Here is a 22,964-nt window from a genome sequence, read left to right as displayed (position 1 = left end):
TTTAGCCTGTGTTGATGCAAGCTGTTTCATTATGCTTACGGTGAAGGGCTCATTAGACAGGAGGATGACATGCTTCCATAAATAATAATAAATGTGCTTGTGTGTTTTGCTTTGGTTTTTTTTGTTTTGTTTTGTTTTTTTGTTTTTTTTGTTCTAAGTGAGAATTTATTTATACACCTTAGAAACAGCATTTTTACACCAACCTGGCTTAAGAAGAATCTGGGAGTAAAAGAATTAAAGATTGGATCGCGCTTCATCATTTCTCTTCTGGCTAATATGCACATAATGGAAGCAAAATTATAATCACCTACAGATGCTAACCGAATGAGAGCTATAATCCAGTAAGTCATATCTTCATAGATTTAGGCCTGTTTTAGCAACACCTGCTCCACATTTCCACAGAAGAGGGAATGTCACCTAAAGATTGTGTAGTTTCTACTGTTTTAGACCTGAGCAAGCTATTTGCGATGAGTCAATAGCTTATAGCTTCTGCTTCTGGAACCTAGAATAGGGGGTTTTCATGCATGATGATCAGCTCAAACTCTGTGTTACACACATGCACACACAGACACACAGACACACCCACACACACACACACACACACACACACACACATATATTATCTTTCCGCTAAAGAAAGATAATGCATCTCATAAATCGTGCTAAAGGATGTCATTGATTATCAGTCATATATTTTCACCCACTGTGTCTGAGGACTCCAATCAGCTGGAATTTGCACCAGCCTGAGAACCTATTAGTGAGCCTAACTTGTGTTTTCAGCACTTTTTCATAATGATGTTTACAATAAAAGGAAATATAGAAAAAAAGGTTCCAAGCACTTCAGTTAACTGCAAGGATAACAGCGGCACTTTAAGGCTGCCTATACTGGTAAAAATATCACCTCTTCTTCAAGTGTCAGATTGTCCATTTTTAGATTAATTCCAGTTGAAAAGCATGTGTGGCCAGATCAAATAATACAGCAGGAGGCATGAGGTTTCTCATCTATGGAGGTTCAATGGAATTCTGCTCTGCATTGATGTGTGCAGTGGACAGTCAGGGGAAAGTGAGCGCAGTTATATTAGTCTTTTCACACGGGGTAAGAATGGCTTTCTGCACACTGAAAGAACACGGTGCCCGAGCAATTGTGCTGACAAATATACTGTGTAATAATGGAATTACGCCGTGTAAAATGTTGTGAAATTTGTGAGCAAATCCAAAGTTCAAGTAATGAAAAGTGCATTAAGGCACAGGTATTCTAACCACACACATTTCTATTTGTTAAAGTTGAACTGAAAAATATTAAAAATCAACATAAAGAGTCAGAAATACAGATACGCTGTGTGAATATCATCCCAAAAAAAAAAAAATCCGTAATAACAAGCACAAGTGTTTATACTTCATCCATAGGTGATACCATGTAACGTTCAAGATTTTAAATGGAGGCAACTAGACTCTCTGGACTGGATTTAGTTTTTTTCTGAAGACATTTCACCGCTGAGACTTCCTTCCTTCGCTGAGTTTCCTCGATATAAACTCTAACACATAACATGACCTGGATGAATGATAGCATCCACAGACATACGTGTAACATGTGGGTTTACAGCAGTTTTTATTCATGTTGCTAAATGCGTTTGATGCAGTACATCTTTGAGCCACATGAGGGAGCTTGTTGGTTTTCTACTGCACTTACATAAATCAGATATATAGCACATAATGATTATCAATAACAATAACTGCACTTAAACACAAGGCAGGAATCAGCATGTATAGCAGTGTATGCCAGTGTTATTCTGATAGTGAATCGTAGTAATAATTGAAGTAATCAAAATGGCAGTACAATGTTAATTTCTGCACAAATTGTCATGTATTTGCTGTATTTTGCTTTTAGTTTGTTTTGTCTTGTGGTGGGTTACAGCCATTCACCGTTATTTGTTCTATTCTTTTAATAATCTATACTTCTTCAGCTCTTGTAGTTCTGCAAAAAAGCTACCTATCCTGCCTGTCCTCACTTTGAAAACACAACATTAGCTTGTAGTGTTAGGGGGACTCAAACCCTAGACAAGTAAATCAGTCTGCCATGTGTACCCCAAACCTACCTAGTCTACCTCCTAACAGTGACTTTTGCAGCTTTATCAGTCCCACGACAGATGACAGTCCCATTAGTATCATTGTAACATAATGTCCTTTGTCAGACAATATGTCTGTATATATTCCATTAGCATAAACCTAACCATGTGTCATATCTTGCAGAGGTTTTATTGACCAAATATGGTGTTATTGAGAAGACGTGTTGTACCTGTCACTACCAGTGATTGCTCGATGTCCCTGGCCAATCACAGATCTGTTAGCAATACACTGGGGTAGTGCTAACACACTACCTTACCAGCTGTGAACATAAGCAGCATCTGTTATGACAATATGCAGTGAGTGACATGTGAGAGATTGTGGAATATTTCAGTGCAAAACCAAGCACAAAAATTATCAGTGTTTTACCTATTACCCTCATCTTTAACTATTAACATTGTTAGTTAATCAGGGTTTGTTTTTTGTTGGTGGGTGGCTCAAATTCATACAGCTAGATTTCTAACTTGGGAATGGGAATTAATGATAAAATATGATTATGTTATTGTATCAAATACACAACTGTCCTAGAGAGCATGAAAGTACAGCATCATTCTTGAGGCAGAAACACACCCCAAAGATCAACTCTGCATATAATATATAGTTTAATGTTTTGCTAAAAGGAGCCCATCCTTTTAATCTGTGTATATGAGAAAGCCAGTTCATAGCCTGGTCCCATAACTGTCCAAAAACTATAAATTATCCTTTACACATAAAGCTTCTCAGTATAAGACTTAACAGGATATAAAATTGATTTATGTACTGAACTTCATCAAATAACTGGTGCCACCAATGGCCCAATACTCTGAGGTAATTGCAGGTAGAAGAAAATACAACACTTAGGAAAAGGAGTGCAGGTCCTCTGTATAAAAGTACATGGGAATGTACTGTAGGAGTAGATTAAAAGAGTATGTTTGTTGTGAACATATGAGCTCTGTTTCTAAAAATGTTAAACTTACAGAAATGGATCAGTAAACCAGAACCAAAGATCTGAGGTTTACAAGCTCTAATATCTCTGTGTTATTAAAACACCTATGCAATAAAAGCTAAGGAGATGTGCCTATAAATCTCTTTGAAGGAAATGTTCCTACGAGTCAGAAGTAGCTCCATGATGATTAGTCCCAGCAGACATTGCTTTTTATTCTGGCATATTCTAACTCTATTTTAATCTTGTTGTTGTTGTTGTTGTTTTTTCAATCTTCCTCCTTGTAAAGGATGTCAGAAAATCCAAGGCAACAATGTGCTACAAACTTTTACCTCAGCCAAGGTTGCACCATTGAGTGCATTCACTCACTGGCGTCACCTTATCGAAGATCCTTTCTCTGAGCTGTATTGTGTAAAAAAATATCTCCTATTGAAATATTAAAGCCTATTCACAAAGGCAGTGTCAGCATACCACGTCTTTTTCTATGTGTAATGCAAGCAATGCAAGGCTTTAGTATACCTGCGACCTTTGGTCGCAAGACTAAAGTCTGTGACAGGAGGTGTGTAATGGGGACACAGATCCACGGCCAAGTGCGGCAGTATAAAGTCTAAATCCAGCGTTTATCCCTTGTTTAGCCCTGCTTTCCCTTTCTCAGCTCCTCCATGGGCAGCTTAGCCCCTGACTCTTGCCACCTGACTGGGAGCCCATGACTCCACTCAATGGGAAGAAGGGGGGAAAAGAGCAAGGTGGGCCAGATCCCCGAGCAGGCAGGATGCCATCCCTTCCAGCTGGGCCTCTGCGCTTGTGCTGCTGCTGCAGTGCCTCCCTGTCCCATGCCTTCCCAACATGGCAGGATCTGCCTACGCCTGATAAGACAGCGCCAAGACTCACAAGGACGCACCTCAGAGCTACGATGCCAGCGCAGTTGTGGAATTAAACTTTTTAATTAGCAGCGTACCCCTGTGCAGACAAGAGAGTGGACAGTTCACTCGGGTCTTTCTCATTGCCCACCCTCTTTCCACTTGATTAAATTCCCGAGCTACACATAGCACTGAGGAGCAATCATGTTTATTTCTTGTTTGAGAATCTCTGTAGATTCAGCATAACACAGAATAATTACTTACCGAGCAGCTAGAAAGGGGAAACCCTTATTTTCCCTGGTATGCAATAAATAGTGCACCTACTAGCACCATTTTTAAGTCAATGTGTTGATGTCATATTTCTGAGAAGGCAATGACTTGAAACTGTGAAAGGGCACTCAAACATGGAGCTGATTGTCAAGTGGATTGATTGCTTATGAGTGCTTGTTTAATCTAAAAGGTGAAAAAAAACATACACTTACATTTTAGGTAAAACTCTGATAGAATCATAGTTTGGGAGGTCCAGACCTATAGGAATCATATTATTATAAATCCACTTTGGAGCTGGAATAGAAATTATGTGCAAGTTGTGATGCTAGTCCACCAGTTTGTTAGCTTTTTTTATTTACATAAGCTAACTAGCCAGCTAAAATTATCCGATCTATCCAGCCATTTCCACATGAATTTGAATAAAAGGTGGAATGCATGTTAAAAAGGAAGATCCCGGTTTCTTATTATAAGTGTTGGCAACAAAATGAGACACTGCTAGAGTAGTATTTATAGTAATTTCCAGTGGGACTAACGCCATATTTCTGAAAATTGCCAAGTCATACAGTGTCCTACCATTATAGTTTTCTGAAAAGAAATCTTCATGCCAACTTCCTATTGAGAGATACATGTAGACATTTTATGAGATACATGTAGTTTTTTTCTATGAAGTCTTATGCTACATCTGTATAGCTTAGACAGTCCTGAGAGGTACAGCACATATAGCTAGCACAAATGAACTAGATAGTTACTAGATACTAGATAGTTATTATTGCATTTTAACTAATTTATTTTTATTATTATTAGTAGTATTATTTTGAATTGGACTAAGGTTAAACAGCTTTGTGTCTACATTTTTTTTCACTTGTGTTCACATATTATTCTCATTATGTAGATAAAAAATGTATTCAGGGTGGTTGTGTAAATTTATTCAGCATCATCAGGCTGTGACTTCTTTAAACCTCAGGTGAGACCGTCACCAATCTGCACATATTTGAAAAAAAAAACTGGAACAGTCTTCTCCAGCAAATATCTGGAGATCAACATGTAGAGTAGAGGGCTGAATTACCTTTCAGGACATTTCTGCTTTTACTCAGGATTCGTTTTGCCTGAATGGAGCCTCCGTTTCATCCCAGGGTTACAGATAGGTTTGATCCTATTCAAACCATCTGTATTGTAACATGAGAATTATGGAAGAAAGCTTCATCCATTTCTGCATATGGACCAAAAAAAAGAAAAAAGAAGAAACCCCTCAGTTAATGGATATAGCCAATTTCATCCTGCCTTTGGTCCTCTTCAGACTTCTTCCATTCACACACACATTTCTCTTGTCCTGCTGTAGCTACACTCCAGTGCTTTCAAGTGGAAGTCTATTTTACTTATAGTTTAATTTTTTCTCCTTCCATTGCTATGAAGTGGTCATGGGTTACGGTTCGCCATCAAGGCTCATATCCACTGTTTTTTTTGTGTCCATCAAAGACACTCGATAAAATTCAGGGCAGCTTCCTCTTCCTCCTCTTCTGTTGTGTCAGGAATAGAAGGAAGGACTCGTGTTTTTTGTTCCACAACACGGACAGATTGTCAGAAAAAAAAGAAAGACATAGCTTCATCTGTTTAATTATTTATTTTGGACCAAAAATAAAGTAGTCATTTTATGCTCAAAGGGATTCATTTCTCCCAAAAGATTATTTGCATGCGACAGAATTGCCATGATGTGCTTCTAGTCTGCTAGAAACAATGGCTCTCTTTCGGGTAGAACGCTGGTTCACAGACGTCTTTAAATCTCTGCAAATAAGACTACCTTGGGACAAATACGCATGTCAATCATACTTGTCAGGATTCCAATTTCCCTTCCACATCTCCTGGAGCACTTGTGCTGCTCGTGCTCCTTTATTGGCTGCGAGGGATGTGGTCTCATGACACAAGCTGATGCATTTGTTCAGTCAAAGGGAAAACCCTGACAGGAATGGTCATGGAGCCAAGACGCAGGGACTGCTGGGAGTATGTTTCAAATGTGTGTCCAGGAGCTGATAGGTGCTTCTGTATTATGTTATTCTGAAAAATGGAAGGAATGGAAATGGGAAAAATGTTGGCTTCTCCTAACAGTACAGGTAGCATTATCATAATGACCATTACACTACGCAGGCAAAAATTAGCATCACAAATTCAGAATTTGCACCATTTTTCAAAGATTAGATGGAAATGAAACCATTAATAGAGTTGATCTTGAGTGTTGAATACATCTTGTGCCCCTTATAACATCTACAGTTCAGCAACAACCTGACAGGCTTAATTCAATTATGGCTGTGTGATGTGCTGAGACTCCGGAGGTGTGAGCTAATTCCTCTGTTTACACCCCTGAGTCACTGTCACAAACAAAGACAAACACATTCATTGGCTTCCAGGATCTTGTTTGCTGTGATTGTCCCATTGCCTTTGAAGTTTCTCATCTCTTTATGTTGTTTACTTATTCATGCTCTTTCTTTCCCCTCAAATCACCATGGGGTATTCCGTTAGAATAATTTTAGCACAGTGTGAAACAATGTACGAGCTGAGTATTAGATGTGTTAACTGCACTCAACGCTCTTTTTTACATACAGTGGCAATACTGTGCCGTTGCCGGATTGACTTTGAAGAGGGAAAAATCTGCTCAATTTAATCCAGATTTCATAATTTTGCGATGGAACATATTGCTGACGCCTCTGCCACCAGCAGGTTGGATATGTTGGAAGTCATTAACACAGGCTGTAGCATTTGCCAAACTCCCCTGAGACTTGGATTAAGCCAATGCAAAAGGATGCTTTTAGGGATTATGCTAATTGCTGTATCAGGAGGTGATTGTTTTTCCTGGGTAATTTGGATTATTGGCATTAGAGATTTAGGAGTAAGGTGATGTGTTCTGCTTTTCTAATAAGGTTGTTACCGGCTATCAGCCATGAAGGCAACTCTTCCCTAGTGGGGCCTTTGATACATTGTCAGTGTGCTGTATGATTCAAAGGCAGAACTGCACACAATACAATCAACGGTGAATTACAGGCAAAGAGCAAAAACCGGTGATGCTTTTCTTACAAAGTGAATATGATATAGTGATGGTGCTAGCCTAAGGTGGATGTAGAAACATTCATTTGAGCTTCATTCTCTTGCTGTATCAATGTTTATTACAGTATTTAATGTTTTGAGGTGTTAATTCACACAATAAAAAAGAATCCCACAGGAAAGAGTCTTAAACCTGGAAAAGTGTTAGCATTTTAGCACTTGTCCCATTAAGGTTTTTAATTAGGTTTCTAAAAACAAGACATCTGGTTTACACAAACTGATGTTTTAGTCCCTGATGCAGAATGCACTTGTTAGCTATTGCTAAGTGGCTAAATGGAACTGCAAATGTCATCAAACATTGTAGAGAAGAAAGAGCAGTAGTGGTGGTAGTCTAAATTAAAAGGGAGATGAAATGATGTAAATCTCTGGGTGGTAAGTGAAATCTGCAGGATGGGTTATCGTATGTAAATAAATACGGACAAACCTCTGTGATGTCAACCATAGGGTTTACAATAAGATGCCGAGGTTGCGACTGTTACCATTTTGTCAGCCTCATAGTCTGCCTAAACTCTGTGTTAATTCAAATACTGGCAAAGAGGTGGAGTGCCAGAAGGGCTCAGGGGGGAAAAAGTTATGTAAGCAGGAAGCATGTGACCGGAGTTACCACATGCCTGTCACTCAAAATGGTCACACCTATACTGTGCAAAATATAACATTTACAATTAAACATAGTATTAATATAATTACAAGAAGTCTTTGCTTAAGGCTATTACCCCGAATCACATCATAGTGCTGTGACATTTAGAACAGATAACCAATAAAGAAACTAGCCATTTATTTTTAGTGTCAATAAATATTGTTTTTGACTTCACAGACGTAAGATGATTGCAGCGTTACAATGTATAATATATAGTGAAACATAAGACAATGTCAAACGATCGCTTTTCTGTCTGTGATTCAGACAGTACTGAACTACTATAAAACTACTGATGGTTCATTACCACATTTCCCGTCAAAACGCTGAGGTCTGGTGTTATGACACTCACTCACTGAGTTGAGTACAACACTGTGTAGCTGATATGCTGAGGGACAATGCCAGAATGCATCAGGTGCAGACTCGGAAAAGTCTGGTACCCAAAAAATAACCTTTGAGTTTCATCACAAATGCATTGCATAACAAAAAACGCTTATCAGATTGTAACAAATGTCTTCGGTAGACTTATAACAAAACGGGGGGTGATTATTTCATCAGCTGCCGTTTATTTATTTAATTATTTGTACAAGAAAAAAAAAATTGCCTCAGTGAACACATGACTGCTCTGCTGGGGACAGGAAGTGCACCGGAGACCCTGCCAGGCTGTTACACACTCTGTGCCTGTTCCAACATGCGCACCTACACCTGTCTGCCACCTGCGCTACATTGTCAGAGACAGGAGAAACACCTGCATCTACAATGAGATTCATAGAAGTTTTCTCTCTATAGATGCTTAACAAATTTATAGGACTGATTAGGGAGGCTTTGTGGACTACAATGCTGCTCATTCGGGACACAGTTTCCTATTTCATGGATTAGTTTAGGAATTTTTGCAAATTAGATGTCTTAAACTGACATCAGGCTAGTCTGAGGTTAAGGAGAGTATGCTAGCTTAAGCTAAAAAAGTAACAAAGAACAATAATCTTGCCTAGGGCACCAATATGGCTTGAGCTGGTTGCTATGATACAGAATATCAACCAAGTAATGTGTTGCAACTTTGCAAGTAGTGTAAACGCGTGTGAAAGAAAATTTCTGTGTTAAAATGGTGTCTGAAAGTTTTAAAAACAAGAGCCAAAACATCAGCAGATATAAAATTCTTGTGCGTTTAGAGTAGATTCAGGTCAAAGAGTGACATAGTCACACTGCTGATGAAAAACCACCATGGCCCTGATGCAGAAAAAAACATGATATTACCACTACCATGCTTCACAGATAGGATAAGGTTTCATACTGAAACACAATGTTTACCTTTTCCCAAACGTTTCAAATGTTTGTCTCATCTGTCCACAAAATATATCAAAGTGGCTACAATTTTTCCATCAACACTTGTTTGTAATTTTGCATGTAGTATTTAAAAAAATGTATAAGCTCTAAATTTTATGATGTATTGATTCCCAACCACGATTTTTGACTCTCAGTAACATAAAATCAAAAAATCTCATAACCTAACTTTGGTGAGCCTTTTTAAAATCTGTCTGCACTGACAACAAAAAATAATTAATTGTTAATATTTATTCTCTGTATTTTTTTTCTTACTTATAAAGAAAACTGCCAGGCACAAAAAAACATATTTTGATGTCATGATCACATAAAATAAACATCTACCATAGAATTTCACCACCTGTCAGGCCACAAACTGGAAACTGAATCCTTGCTTTCTTTCTCTGTCCTTTTTTCATATAGTGTGTGTGAACCGCACTCAGTTATTCATTCCATGCATTTTAAATACGCCCAGGGTGAATCTCCCAGTAGTCACTTTCTACTCTAATCGACCTCTAGTTTGTTTCATGTCTACAAGGCAGAAGGAGGCAGAATTCTAAGTATGAATTGATTTTTTTTGAATGAGCATACATTTACTTTTAAACACCTGCACAAACACACTGAGGGTGTGCCGTGCAGCCCACGTGACATGCTGTCTTAATTGATTGGAGTAAATGAACAGGGACAGTGCTCTCTCTCTTTTGACTCAAGGTCACTTTGTCATCAGAGTCTTAAACCTGTGTCCTCTGGTCTTTATAAAAGGACCAACTTACCATGAAAGTGTATCTGGGCCGAGGTGAGAAGGTAGCTGCTGTAACTAATGGGTTTATTTAATTCAATTTATTGCTCCGGCTGCTGCATCATATGAGACATGCTGGTCACTGTAAGATTGAGGTTTCTTTATGAAAGAAAGAGAGATTAACCCTCTTTTCAAAAAGGGCAGAATACACTCTCATGTCATGCTGGATTTTTCCTGCCTAGATAGCTGGATGTATAAATCTTGCAGAACTAAATGAATATAGGTTTGTGGTGAAATGGGGCTCTAAGGCTTATTTTGTACAAGCCTTCTAATCAGCTTCATGCTGCGGCTCTGCTTGCCGGTCTTGGGAATCTGTAATAAATGAGGGCTTTGTCAACATGTCCACTGTTGGGTGCTGGGAAGCAGTGTCTTTTGATTCCAGTGCGTGAGCTGAAAGGCACTCCACCAGCATATTTGTCTAAGCAAATGTTTTAGCATTCACTGCTATCTTTTTCATCTATTATGTATTTCTATGGATTGGGGATGGCATTCTTTTTTTTTTTTTTTTGCCCTGAGCATATTGGAATAATTAATTCGTCCTTAATACCATTATGTTGGCTACATGTCAAACCATATCTGCCTCTTAACACATTGTCTCCAATTAACATTTTCCAAATTTCTGATACTATCTGTAGAATACAAATGAGCAGTCCCAGCGGCTGCTGCCTCTGAGCTCAGAGCCAGTGGCTGTCTCTTTAAACGATTTTGTAGTACACCTTATTCGTGTGGGCTCTGAGCTGTGGGAAAGCAGAAAAAAAGCTTCATGTTAAGAGAATGTATGAGACATGATAATTATCTCAGAAATAGAATAATGTCAGGGGGAGAAATTTCACACCTGCATAATGTGCATAAAACAGTGATTTTCCTTGGTTTGTAATGAATATGTTTATGCATGTTGTTGCGTTATAGATTTGGTGTTATACTGAGGCAGCTCGCTTACGTCAATGAATATCTGTGAGGTTTTATTATGTGACCTTGTATCTCCATGTATTTATGGAGCCATAAAGGGGGTTAAGAGATAATATGGAAAAAATGGAAACATTCTTGTTTGTCTTGTAGAGTTGTGATTTTTTTCCCCTTGGATTTTTCTGATTTAAATGTCAAAGAATATCAGAATAATTTTTTTTTCTTTTTCCTCATTCATGTACAATAGAGAATAGTCTTTTTCATGTAAGTATGGGATTTTTTTATTTTATTTTATTTTTTTACTTTATTGTCAGAGAATATCCACATTCTGTTTAATCTTACAGATGTTGGGTCAAAAATATTTAAAAAATACATTTTAAAATAAATATTATATATAATATTTAATATTAATAAATGCATTAATATTTTACATTAAAAAAGAGTGGTCAAAGAATACTTAATATGTTTGTAATTTATTATTATTTTTTTTTGTTTGTTTTTGTACCCTACACCCATTCCCATAATGGGTCAGTTTTTTTTTTGGAGGGTTTATGTGTATGTGTAACAAATAGATACATATATACAGTACATTAGAAGTATCAATGGAATTTGTAGATAATTGCATGTATCCAACGTAATGGCTGAAGTCCCTGGCTTCCATTTTTTCCTTCTCCCTCTCTCTCTCTCTGCTGCGCCTTTATTTTCATAGTACAACTACATCTTGGCCAACAGTGAATGCGTTTCTGAGGACACAGAACACTGCTTCCTTCTATCCTGCCAGCTAGCTGATTGCAGGTAATTGCATTCACCTGCTATCCCAGGTGTAAACCACTTCCTGACTACAGTTTCAAAATGAAAGCCAGCAGGGCCCTTTAGGTACAGAGGACTTGGAAAAACAACTACCACCCTAAATACTCAACAACTTCCAAAACCACCCAGACTAATTGCTCTCCTGCATGTTCTTTTTTTTTTTAAATAATCTCCAATTATAATTCTTAAATGAAAGCCAGAATAAAAGAACATTTGAGTCATGCTATTGTGTGCTTCACACTGAACTGTCTGTAGAGATGGTAAATTATTCTGATGTATAATGTGGACTGTGCAGACATCGCAGCGCCGGTGCCCCCTGCCCTGTGTAAGTGCTAACCCATAGAGTCAGATATAGCTATTTCTCCCCATCAATTCATTGCTTTTTGTTGCCTGAGTCTTATATATATGTATTAACTTTTGAAAGCTCAAAATCTGAAAAGCAGCAACAATATCTGCCACAAGTTCTGTCATTTTTGAAAGTTGCTAGAGAAGCCGTGCAGGGAAAATTAATGTAATCATCTCCCTCCCATTGTTTTGATACATTTACAAAACAAAAGGAAAAAAAAGTGTTGGATCTGTTAGCGTCACTGCACATTGCTGTGTGTATGGTCTGCAAGGCTGTGCTACACACTGTGGAATTTTATGCCCAAAATAAGGCATCAGGAATCATAGATTGTATATATGTGGCCCCTCTCAAAAGCCAAAATTTCTTGATGAAAGAGCCTTTGTATAGAAAAAGATTCCATCTTGGAAACAGACGCTGTGCAGCAGAGGTTAAGGGATGAACAGAAATCTGCATATTTGCTGTTGTGACCAAATCACCCGCCCACTCCTGTGTCAAGCCTACCTGTCCCTTAACTTTTTGCATAGCTTCACTGCTTAATTGGCTGTTGACTGTGACATAACATCCTATTTTTTTAGCCAGTAATAAATGATGAAATACTTACATGAAAGAGTAGTATGTGAACACAGATCAGCATGATGAACTTCCTAACTAGGCGTAAACCAACATTTTTAGGAGTAGTTGTAGTTTATTAGTTGGGTCCATGACCCACCCAGGAGGTGGGGTTTATTAACCTACACTACAGCCAGCCACCAGGGGGCACACAAGATGTTTTGACCTCACTTTCAGGTGTTGTGTGTTATTTACACACAAGCATGGCAACAACCAAACAAACAACAAAAAATGGTTGAAATTGTTTTTAAAACCAGTTAACGTGGAGCCAGCCTAACAAGGGGAAGTTTAATGGGGTAAGCATCTACATACTGAGGATGTTGTGTATGCTAGCTCAATATTCAAAACTAAAGGTGTGTGTTTTCATTGTGAGCTGCAAGAAGATATGAGTGGGAGTTAGGGGAGCATGTGGCTGCGTGGGGCTGTGTATAGCTACAGCTCTGGTGAGACACAGCAACATGGTATTAGACCAAAAGGACTTCTAAATCTGTGTGTGTGTGGAAAAGTTGTGGAGCAGATGGATGCTGGCAGAAATTAATATACGTTATTGTAACATCCAAAGTTCATTAATGCAACATAGTTGTGTGCATGCCTGTTATCCTGATAATTATTATAATAACATTTTCCACTTCTACCTCCACTCACCTGTGCAATAACTGTTAATATGTAAACTGTTTTTTGATTCTATTGCATATTTTTATGGGTAGTTTATCGTATTATGTATATAGCTTCTCTTTTACTTTCTGTATCTGCCGTTGCGAAAATGCAATTTCCCCATTGTGGGACTAATAAAGGTTTTCTTAATCTTAATCTTACTTTTTCAGCACAGCCCTGTTTTTCTTTGTTATAGTGATTGATATGTCTGAGAAATTACTGCCTTTGTTATCCAACTTGTTTGACAATCATAACAAGCAAAAAGTTTTAGACAGAATAGATGCTTTTCCCATCGGCACCACTCCACACTCAGTGCCTAGATAATCCTACATTTGCGTACTGGAGTATTTAAATGTAGTTTATTATTTTTCTGCAATAGTATCCTGGGACAGGTTGCTTTTTGTGTTATCCTATAACTCCTTGCTAATCACAGCCCTATAATTGATGCAAAACTCAACTGAATGTGGTGTGTATCTATAAACATTTTTGCTGCTTGCACTCTTAAATGGCCATTTGGGGAACTGTGGTTTTGACCTTATTTTGCAGACCTGGAGTTTGCCTCTTTCTGTAGGTACACAGAGTTCATATATAATGATGTGAAGCAACTAATACTTTCTGTGATCACAGTGTCATGTAAACCTTAGAGTAGGCCTACATGTCCAAATGTGTTTTTTTTTTTTATTTTATTTTAGATACTTTAATAATCCCAGAGGGAAATTGCTTAAGGCTGCCAAGTCATACAACGACCAGCAAGGCGCGCCACCCCAGTGAGTACACTGGAGGCAGTGCAGGTAAAATGTCTTGCCCAAGGACACACAACAATGACTTAGGTTAGGATCAAACCAGTACTGGACAACCCTGCTATACCACTGAGCCACTGCTGCCCTTGTTGTTTGTATTGTATAATGTATAGGTTAGGTTTATATATTTTTATTATATGATATATATTGTAATATATTTTCTACCTGGCTGAAAATGTATTTTTCCTCTGTAAGGTTGAGCATTTTACGTAAAGGTCTATTTGGATTGGCTCACTTTTACAAGCAGCCTCAACTGGTCCTTTGAGGTACTGCAGTTTTTGGTGCTTGAGCATTAACCTACATAACATTGTGCACTATGCTAATGATATGATCATATCTACATTGTGTCTTCACTGTGAGATTAATACAGCTAGCAGCTTTATTTAGCGTTACAAAAACAGTTAATAAGGACTTTCATATAAGCTATTTGCCAAGCTGACCTGGCATTGCTAGCATATTAACAAAATGAATGTGGTAAATATTAAAGGTTAAAAAAATTACTTTCAACATTGTCAGTCGGTACTGTATGTGCTAGTACACTTTCAGATCAAAGCAGTGCGCACAGAACTATAAATATAAAACCTTGTTAAAGAAATTACTGACACAAAAACAAGGTAAACTGATTGAATTTTAACAGCTACTCTAAAGACAAGATGTGTTTTATATTATGTAGCAACATTTTAGAATGACCATCTGCACAGTTGGCTTTTTCCATATGAAATAAGCCTCAGGGTGTGATTTCAGCTTCCTCAAAGCTATTGCTGTGGTTTGTTTGTTTTAGAGTGGCAGTGCCTTGCCTGGCCTCTTTATTACTGCATTCCCTAATGCCTTGATTTAATGCACTCTCAGAGGTCAGATATTGTGCCGGCAGCCACAGACCACTTCCTTCAATACCGCCCCATTAATAACAACGAATAAATCAGAGCTCACTGTGAATTTCCTCACTTGCATATTGAGCCTATTTTGACCTGCTACGAGGGCATCTTATTACACAGGAGGGTATAGCAGCAAACACTCATCTGTTTACACTTCAATCCCAAGCACAAATGTCTAGTCCATGTCCAAATTAATTACAGGTGCTATTCATTGTGGGGTACTTACATTTACATTCTATTAGAAATACCCCGAGGACCTCAAATTGATCCTCGGAAGATTGTAATGTTCACTCATTTGGCTTAACTTATCAACAAATGATGCAGAACATGTATCCAAGCACATGCATGTAACAAATAGCGCGTGCACATAAGGGTCTGTGAAATGAGTCATTCTGAGAGTGCAGTGAAGTGCCAGAGCTTTGCAGCAGCCAGCTTTCTGCACATACATATCAGATTTAGTTTATCATCCAATGACACAGATGTGGTCAGACAGAAGAATTATTATTGTTGTCAGCATGTGTTTATCTTGATTTAGCCCTGTATAATCAAGTTTACCCAGCATGCACCTTTGGTTTTTTTATTGCGCAAATTTGCCATCAAAACCTGTGTGTATAACCGCAGGTGTCACGATTCCCTAGAAAAAAAAGGACCTTCACATTCTGCATTTTTTACAGATTCTAAACATGAGCTTTTGTGGTGAGGTCTGCAGAATTTGTTTTTTATTTAATTTTTTTTAAGGGAAAAGGGAAAAAATTAAACATATACACAAATTGTTGTTTTAAATATATTACAATTTTAAGCTTAAATGTGGGTCAACTACATTTACTGCTTTCTGCACTTTCATTTAATGATAAATGGTATAAGTTTGCCAATATTTATTTTTAGACATGCATTCCAAACCTGCTAGCTGCTGTGCAGATTTTTTTAATGACTGGAATTACTGAAATTTAGGCCACCAGATCTAACTAAGAATAATAAGTTCACTTTTTTGCCCATCTGAGCAGCTCACATTTAGTACAGACACATGTGTGTGTGTGAAGCTATAGGGCCTCTAGAACTGATTTCTTTGGTAGAAATTTAGCACGAATCCTGAAGTGAATGGAAAGTGTGCGCGTTCAGGTTCCCGCATATTTTACCTCAGGATACATTACATCTGGGATGTGCGCCTCTCGGCAAGGTTTCCGTCAGGGCGTATATGTTTGACGGAATACTGATTAAATAAATAAATAAATGCATAAAGATAAAAAAACAGGACTGGTCCAATGGTTATATTGTTTATGTTCCATTAATCTCCCACAGCATTTTCCCGCGCCTCACATGAAAGCATAAATCGCTCCAGGCTACTGCCATACACTTTTCCATGCTGTAATGGAAGAATTCACAGAATATATATATATATATATATATATATATATATATATATATATATATATATGTCAGAGCTCACTATATGTAAAAACACAGGACACCGTTGTTCATACTTGGAAAGCTTTTATGAAACATAATTATGATGTGAAAATGCATGTTGCCTTAGGTTATTAATTTTACACCTTTTCTTGAAGCTAGTAATCAAAGACTGCATTAATCACACAAATGAACAAAGAATCTTGTTAATGGAGATAAACATGAGAAGGAACTTCAAATACAATCCTTGGAGAATTATGGTGCACATATGTGTGTTGATATGCGACTTCTATATAGGGATGTTCATGCTGGTCATTGACATTTGTATTTTTTTTCCTCCCATTGCAATTAAAAATGAACAAACCCTCTACAGCTGCAAAACTTGGCAGCAGGGACTTTGTCTTGATTTGTGAGGCAGTCAATGGGATGTCTTGGAGTGGGTGGGCATTCTCTCAGATGTTAAGATTTATAAATTATGCACAAAGTAGCTATTCCAATATTTATCACTATATGTGATATTCTTTATTGCACAAAAAAAACAACACTGGCACATGTCATATATAAAGATTTCTTGTTTTAACTGCAAAAGCAGTGTCCAATTATCTGTTTCTCAGTCACAATAATCTCATTACAATTCTGCAGTCAACTTAAGTGGATGCTAAGAATACTACAGGGATAGTAAGAGTGAATGGATCTCATGTTTTCACTTCCATACTCGGCTAAATTATGCACTGGAGCATTGTTTATCCATCAAACTAGGCCCTGTTCCAGCAATCCACTCACAAAGAACTTCAGAATTAATTGGCAACAGCAAAGTAGAGTCACAGCAAACAGACAACTTTCTTCTTTTCTGCAAATAATATTCAGCGTTGGAGAAAAAAAAAAAGCGGAGCTCTGTGTTTTATGCCTCATACCCCTTGGTTCTCATGCCAAAGCACAGTTGCTCTGTGAAGTGTTTAACCTCTTAACACCTCCTCCCCCCAAAAAAAAGCTCCCCAAGGCTACAAGCTGAATATCCCACCTAAAAATTAATGCGGCAGCGACTTCAGGAGGTAAATGAAAGATTGTGAATGACGGTCTGATAATTGGGGTCTGCCTCTGCTCTCCGTCCTCTCTGTCTCTCTGATCTGGCGACAAAGAAAGGAATGGGAGGAGGAGAGCAGCGCAGCTTACTCAGCAGAAGAACCCATTTGAAGTAGGGACATACACACATACTCCTTTATACTTTCTAAAAGCCCTTTAGTACACTCTTAAGAGACTTGCTTACATATATATTGCGTGTGGCTTACCTGTTTTTGAAAGTTACTCTTCAGCAGTGCTATCAGCGGCCCTCGTGCAGAGTTGCGTTCATGCTTGAGGGGGGAAGCTGAAGGGGGGGGGGGTTGAAGGCAAGCTGCTAAGTGGTGCACCTTGGCGAGAGCAGTGTTTACCCATGAAGCACTCAGCACAGTGACACATGCTTTCACTTTGACTAATAAATCATTGAAGGTCTGATGTGCATCGATGGGAATGCAGTGTCAGTTTTGATACTTGATTAGCATTTCTGTCACTTCGCCTTACGTTTAACATAACTCCAGCTGTGTGACTGCATTCACACTGCCCATGAGCATGACTAAGGCGAACCATACCTCAAACTGACAGCCGGTTGTGGAGATGTGTCGACAAACGTGTAAATTTCATTGAATATTTGAAACAAATAAGATGTGTTGCAACGGCTGTTTGCATAATGTAGCAACTGCAGTTCTTCTTTTTTCCTCTCAATATCAATCCTCTGCAATACATGCAGTCTGTTATGAATTACATATATAAGAAACGTTTGATGTTCTATGAAAAAACATGCATAAAGGGTTATCAATACATGCAAAGCCCTTGTACCTGTGGCCTGTAGGGGGACTGGAAAAAGACAGCATGGATGGTAACTTGCTGATAAAACTAGCATAGTGAGTGATTTGGCCAAGAAAATAGACAAATTTGTGATAAAAACACAAAAATATCCACTGACCGGACACCGACAGTTTGTAGACGTTTGTAAAAGACAGTGTGTGTGTGTGTGTGTGTGTGTGTGTGTGTGTGCACACGACGGCCACGACCCACCAGCAGAAACATAAATCGGCACCCCTTCTTTGGACATAAATGCGTTGCTTGGCAACAATCCTGGCTTTTGCACACACACACACATACATCACAAGAAAAGCCACAGCTACGACAATAGTTAATCAGGCTTGTTGCCCTCTGTGTTACAAAGTCAGATGTTGCCAAGACTGATGTAAGATCTAGTTTTTTTCTGCCTGAAGCACTCAGTTCCAGAACCTAATAGGTGATGTCACTGAAGGTCCGTATTTATTTGCCAACAGTTATTCACAAATGTCCTAATGAACTCATTTTGTGATGCTAAATTTGGACATATTTTGTCCTCTTGCATCATGAACATGAAGTGATGGTTTATGGATCTGTCACATATTCATAAAGGAATAGGTAGCTCTAATTTGTCACAGTTGTTAATAAAAGGGTATCTGGATATGCTATCTGTAATATCTGTATCCCTTAGAATGCCAGGAGATCACAAAAGCTGGCAAAATGGCAAACATGTCTTTTTTAAGAGATGCCAAATATCTTCTTGAATACAAATATCACTGCATATCACATCTATTCTAGCTCTTCTTTAAGCCCTTGGTATTTCTCCAGCTTCTGTATCTTGCCATCACTTGGGATTGCTACATCTACCACTATGGCTTTCCTCTGCTGTTTGTCCACTACTACTATGTCCGGTTGGTTAGCTATCACTAGTTTGTCGGTCTGTATCTGGAAGTCCCACAGGATCTTAGCTCGTCATTCTCCATCACCTTTGGAGGTGTGTCCCATTTTGACCTTGGGACCTACAGGCCATACTTGGCACAGATGTTCCTGTACACTATGCCAGCCACTTGGTTATGCCGTTCCATGTATGCCATGCCTGCTAGCATATTTATATATGAATTGTCTCAAGGTGCTTTACACCCAGAGCCTGAACCCTGAGCAAGTACTAGAAGGCAAACAGTGGCAAGGAAAACTCCCTTTTAACAGGATGAAACCTTGAGGTGGACCCGACTCATAGGGGGAACTCGGAGGCAGACAGGACAGAGAGGATTAACAAATATATGACTATAGACAATTACCCACAAAATTACAAAATTTCATTCATGTATATTAATTAAAATATGCAAGGATTGATGTCAGAGTCTCCAAAGCTGGTAACATTTCCAGAGAGCAGAAAGTAACTTCCCACTTTAAAAGGCAGCATAGAAGCAGTGGTGTTCATATAGAGCCTGTGTTTAGAAAAGCACTCCCTGCACCATTTCACCTATCGCGCTGCCCTCGCTGCATGTTTATTTTAGTTTATCACACCATGCTAAGTTTAGACACTATATAATGTGCCAGAGCGCCTAAAGATCAGCTGTTTGTGAGACTCTGCTACCAACAGTTATGACATGTTAAAAGTTGCTATCACACTATATTCTAATGTTTGTATGAAGGGGAGCCCAACCTGTTAACCCTGCCTGCATGTTTTACACTTGTGTTTTATTTATATACTATATGACTCATTCATTAAACTGAGCTACTCGCAGTAATGGTGAAATTGGTGGGGTGTATATAAGTAGCATGTGGCTCACAACTCCCTTTAGAGTATTATGTAAACAGTGTGCCTGTGTACAGATATGGGATTTAGCATCCTGCCTTAGCGTATGTTAACCTGCGCTCGGCTCAGATCTCCCCATCTGTCACACTCAGAAAACAGTGAGCGAGATTAATAATATGCCTGTTTATTAGCTATATTTTTTATCCTGTGAATATTTTACCATGATAGAAAATATATCATAATGTATAACAGTCCACCTCTCTCACCATGTTAACCTTTTTGTTTTTTAACAGAAATGTAGCCTATGTGTACTTTGAAAAGCTGAATTATTTAGACTTTTTGTAGGATCAGAGGTAATGTAGCAGTGACCTTGGAATTCAGCTATAATTTAATTGAGGTAAATGCTTGGGCCACATTTTCATGCACATTGTTAATATGGTAATGAGAGGATATGTTAATATCCACCTTCATTCTTGTCCTCATTCATCCTGGCTGTAGTGATACCTGTCTGCGGTAATGCCTGCGCTGCATCCCTCTTGATAGAGGCCGGCCTACCCCGGTCACTGTTAACAGTAATGCTGTCAAGTCTGAGCCAGAGGCAGGATGCACTTAACCCCTTCCTTCTACTTTCCTGTGAAACTTGGATGGGCAATTATATCTTGTCAATATACACGCAGACACATACCGTTTTCCTTTGTTGCACCTGTGCACTAACAAATATAAATCATTTTACTGTAATACTAGTCAAAATTCAAGTTTTTGAAACCCATTTAATAAGTATGAAATTTCAGCTATTTTTTAAGGATACTGTAATTACTGTGAAGCTTCCCTGTGAGCAATAGTCCTGGCACCATTTTTCAGGTCGAAATTGCACCCTGAGACAGAGGTGGAAAACCATGTAGGTCTGGCTCCTACTCCAAGCTAGAGCCATCCTATAATTAAAGGGTGATCTAATGGGGAAATAGTTGAACAAAAAATGTAGTTTTCATTTTGAAATATTACAAAACATATACATAATTAGTATATATACTAATTATGTATATATATACTAATTATGTATATGTTTTGTATATATATAAATATATATAGTTGCCCTACACCAAAAAAATCTTGAAATACAAATATACACATAGGGTATAATGTATTGTGGATAAAGCCTCATTGGTATTGTTCTTAATAAAGACACTGATATCAAAGGACGGCTTTTTTTCATTTTTTTTGTTGCTATTAAATTATTATTTTTTTGTGCAAAGAATCATCGCCGCGAAAAACGTTTTGATCACCATGCTTACTTTGATTCCAAATGGTTAGAACTTTACTGGAGCCAAATCCACTTTGAAATATGATATGATCAATGTGTGAAACGTTTTTTTTTTCCATGGCAACGATAAACCGGCTCTTTTCACTACTCGGCTACAGCTGACTAATCAAAATCAGCTCTTGACACTGCACAGCAGATTAAGCTGAAGAACTACCTTGAATCAAGAAAAAGTAATGAGTTTTGCTGCTTGCCACATTATTCAGCTCAAGAATGTTCATGCAATTTACCACTCTCTGATGGTGGGTAAATAGTGCTGCATATCAATGCAAAATGTGTGGAAATCTCCTGGAATCTCTGCTGCTGGCAGTGTAAATTGCTGTGTAGTGGTGTCAAATTTACACATATGGTGGATCAGAACCATTGTGTACTTTTATATGCTATACAAGGAAAATATCTGTAAATATAGATTTTGTGAAAACAATTCAAAGAATGATGGTAGAAGACAAAAACACAATTGCACTATTTTTGTGCAAATATTCCCTCTGTGGTGACATCTGAAGTGGTGCAGTGATGAATGATCTGCTGGCTGTTTTCTGATGACAACGGGGCTGAAAAATTAGTTTATATCAGCTAGTTTCATTTTATGGGCTGTTTTTTTTTACCGTGAGGCTGCCGCTGCTGCTGACATGCCTGATTTCACTACTATGCAGCTACAAGGTGTAGTTGAGATGGCACCACAGTGCAATATTTAAATGACATTACATTTTAATTTTACATTTCTCAGATCTGGTTCCACAATAATTAAAACTCTCTGTTTATAATGAATATCCTGATGGATTATTCATCATAAACATTAATCCCTGTGGAATTTACATCAATTGTAGGACATTTCATGTATGACAACATAATACATCATGCCTGATAAAATAATTGTAGATAATTATTTTTTAACCAAGAAGCAACATCCAAACGTATGATGCATTTGTGAACAACTATTGGGTTTTCATAATAACGATATGTTAACTCAGTGCAATTATTTAATACAACATGCTTCCCATAGGATGCTAAATTACACAACAAGGTTTTGAAATTGCATTTTTGATCAATTTTTTTTACAAATTGTACTTGTGTGGACTTCACATCCTGACGCCTGACATTAAGGATGGGCTATCTTAGCTGTTTCCTTTTGGTTTAATCAACATGGGGTCTACATTTCAGTCCTTGAGTCCTAGAACATGTGAGCTTCTTCATGGTAATCACTGGGGGTCTAATACATGTTACTCTGGAGAGAACACTCCCAGACTTCACTGTGTCCAGTATACTGCTCCACACGTGATAAAACCTTGGACTGTATGCAGAAACATAGGATGCATACAGTGCCAACGCCCTTCCACCGCGTTGGTAGGTCAGATCACACAACATCAAATACTGTACAGTGTAAAAGTGTGAGGACATCGTTCTCGTCTCCCCTCACAGAACCAGACCATGGAACCACAGCTCACTACACCTCCCACATCAGACACAGAAGATTACTTTGGAAAAGTAAATTGTGACTGTTACGTTCCCCGGTTAGTCCAGGGGATCAGGGGAAGCAACAATAATGTTACCCAGGCCTGAGGAAGAGACAGCAGACAGAAACAGTGACTGCGCATTATTTCATT

General features: G+C 38.2%; 1 protein-coding gene across 1 annotated transcript in view; it reads left to right on the top strand.

Annotated features, from left to right (window-relative positions):
* The window catches only part of hs3st4 (heparan sulfate (glucosamine) 3-O-sulfotransferase 4), an 88,940-nt gene that overhangs the window by 1,360 nt on the left and 64,616 nt on the right, over positions 1–22,964 (top strand). The gene's annotated exons all lie outside the window — the stretch shown is intronic.

Source organism: Parambassis ranga, chromosome 8 (assembly GCF_900634625.1).
Source record: "Parambassis ranga chromosome 8, fParRan2.1, whole genome shotgun sequence".
Taxonomy (NCBI): domain Eukaryota; kingdom Metazoa; phylum Chordata; class Actinopteri; family Ambassidae; genus Parambassis; species Parambassis ranga.
Note: the sequence above shows the minus strand (reverse complement) of the source record. Positions and strands in the feature narration are given on the sequence as shown.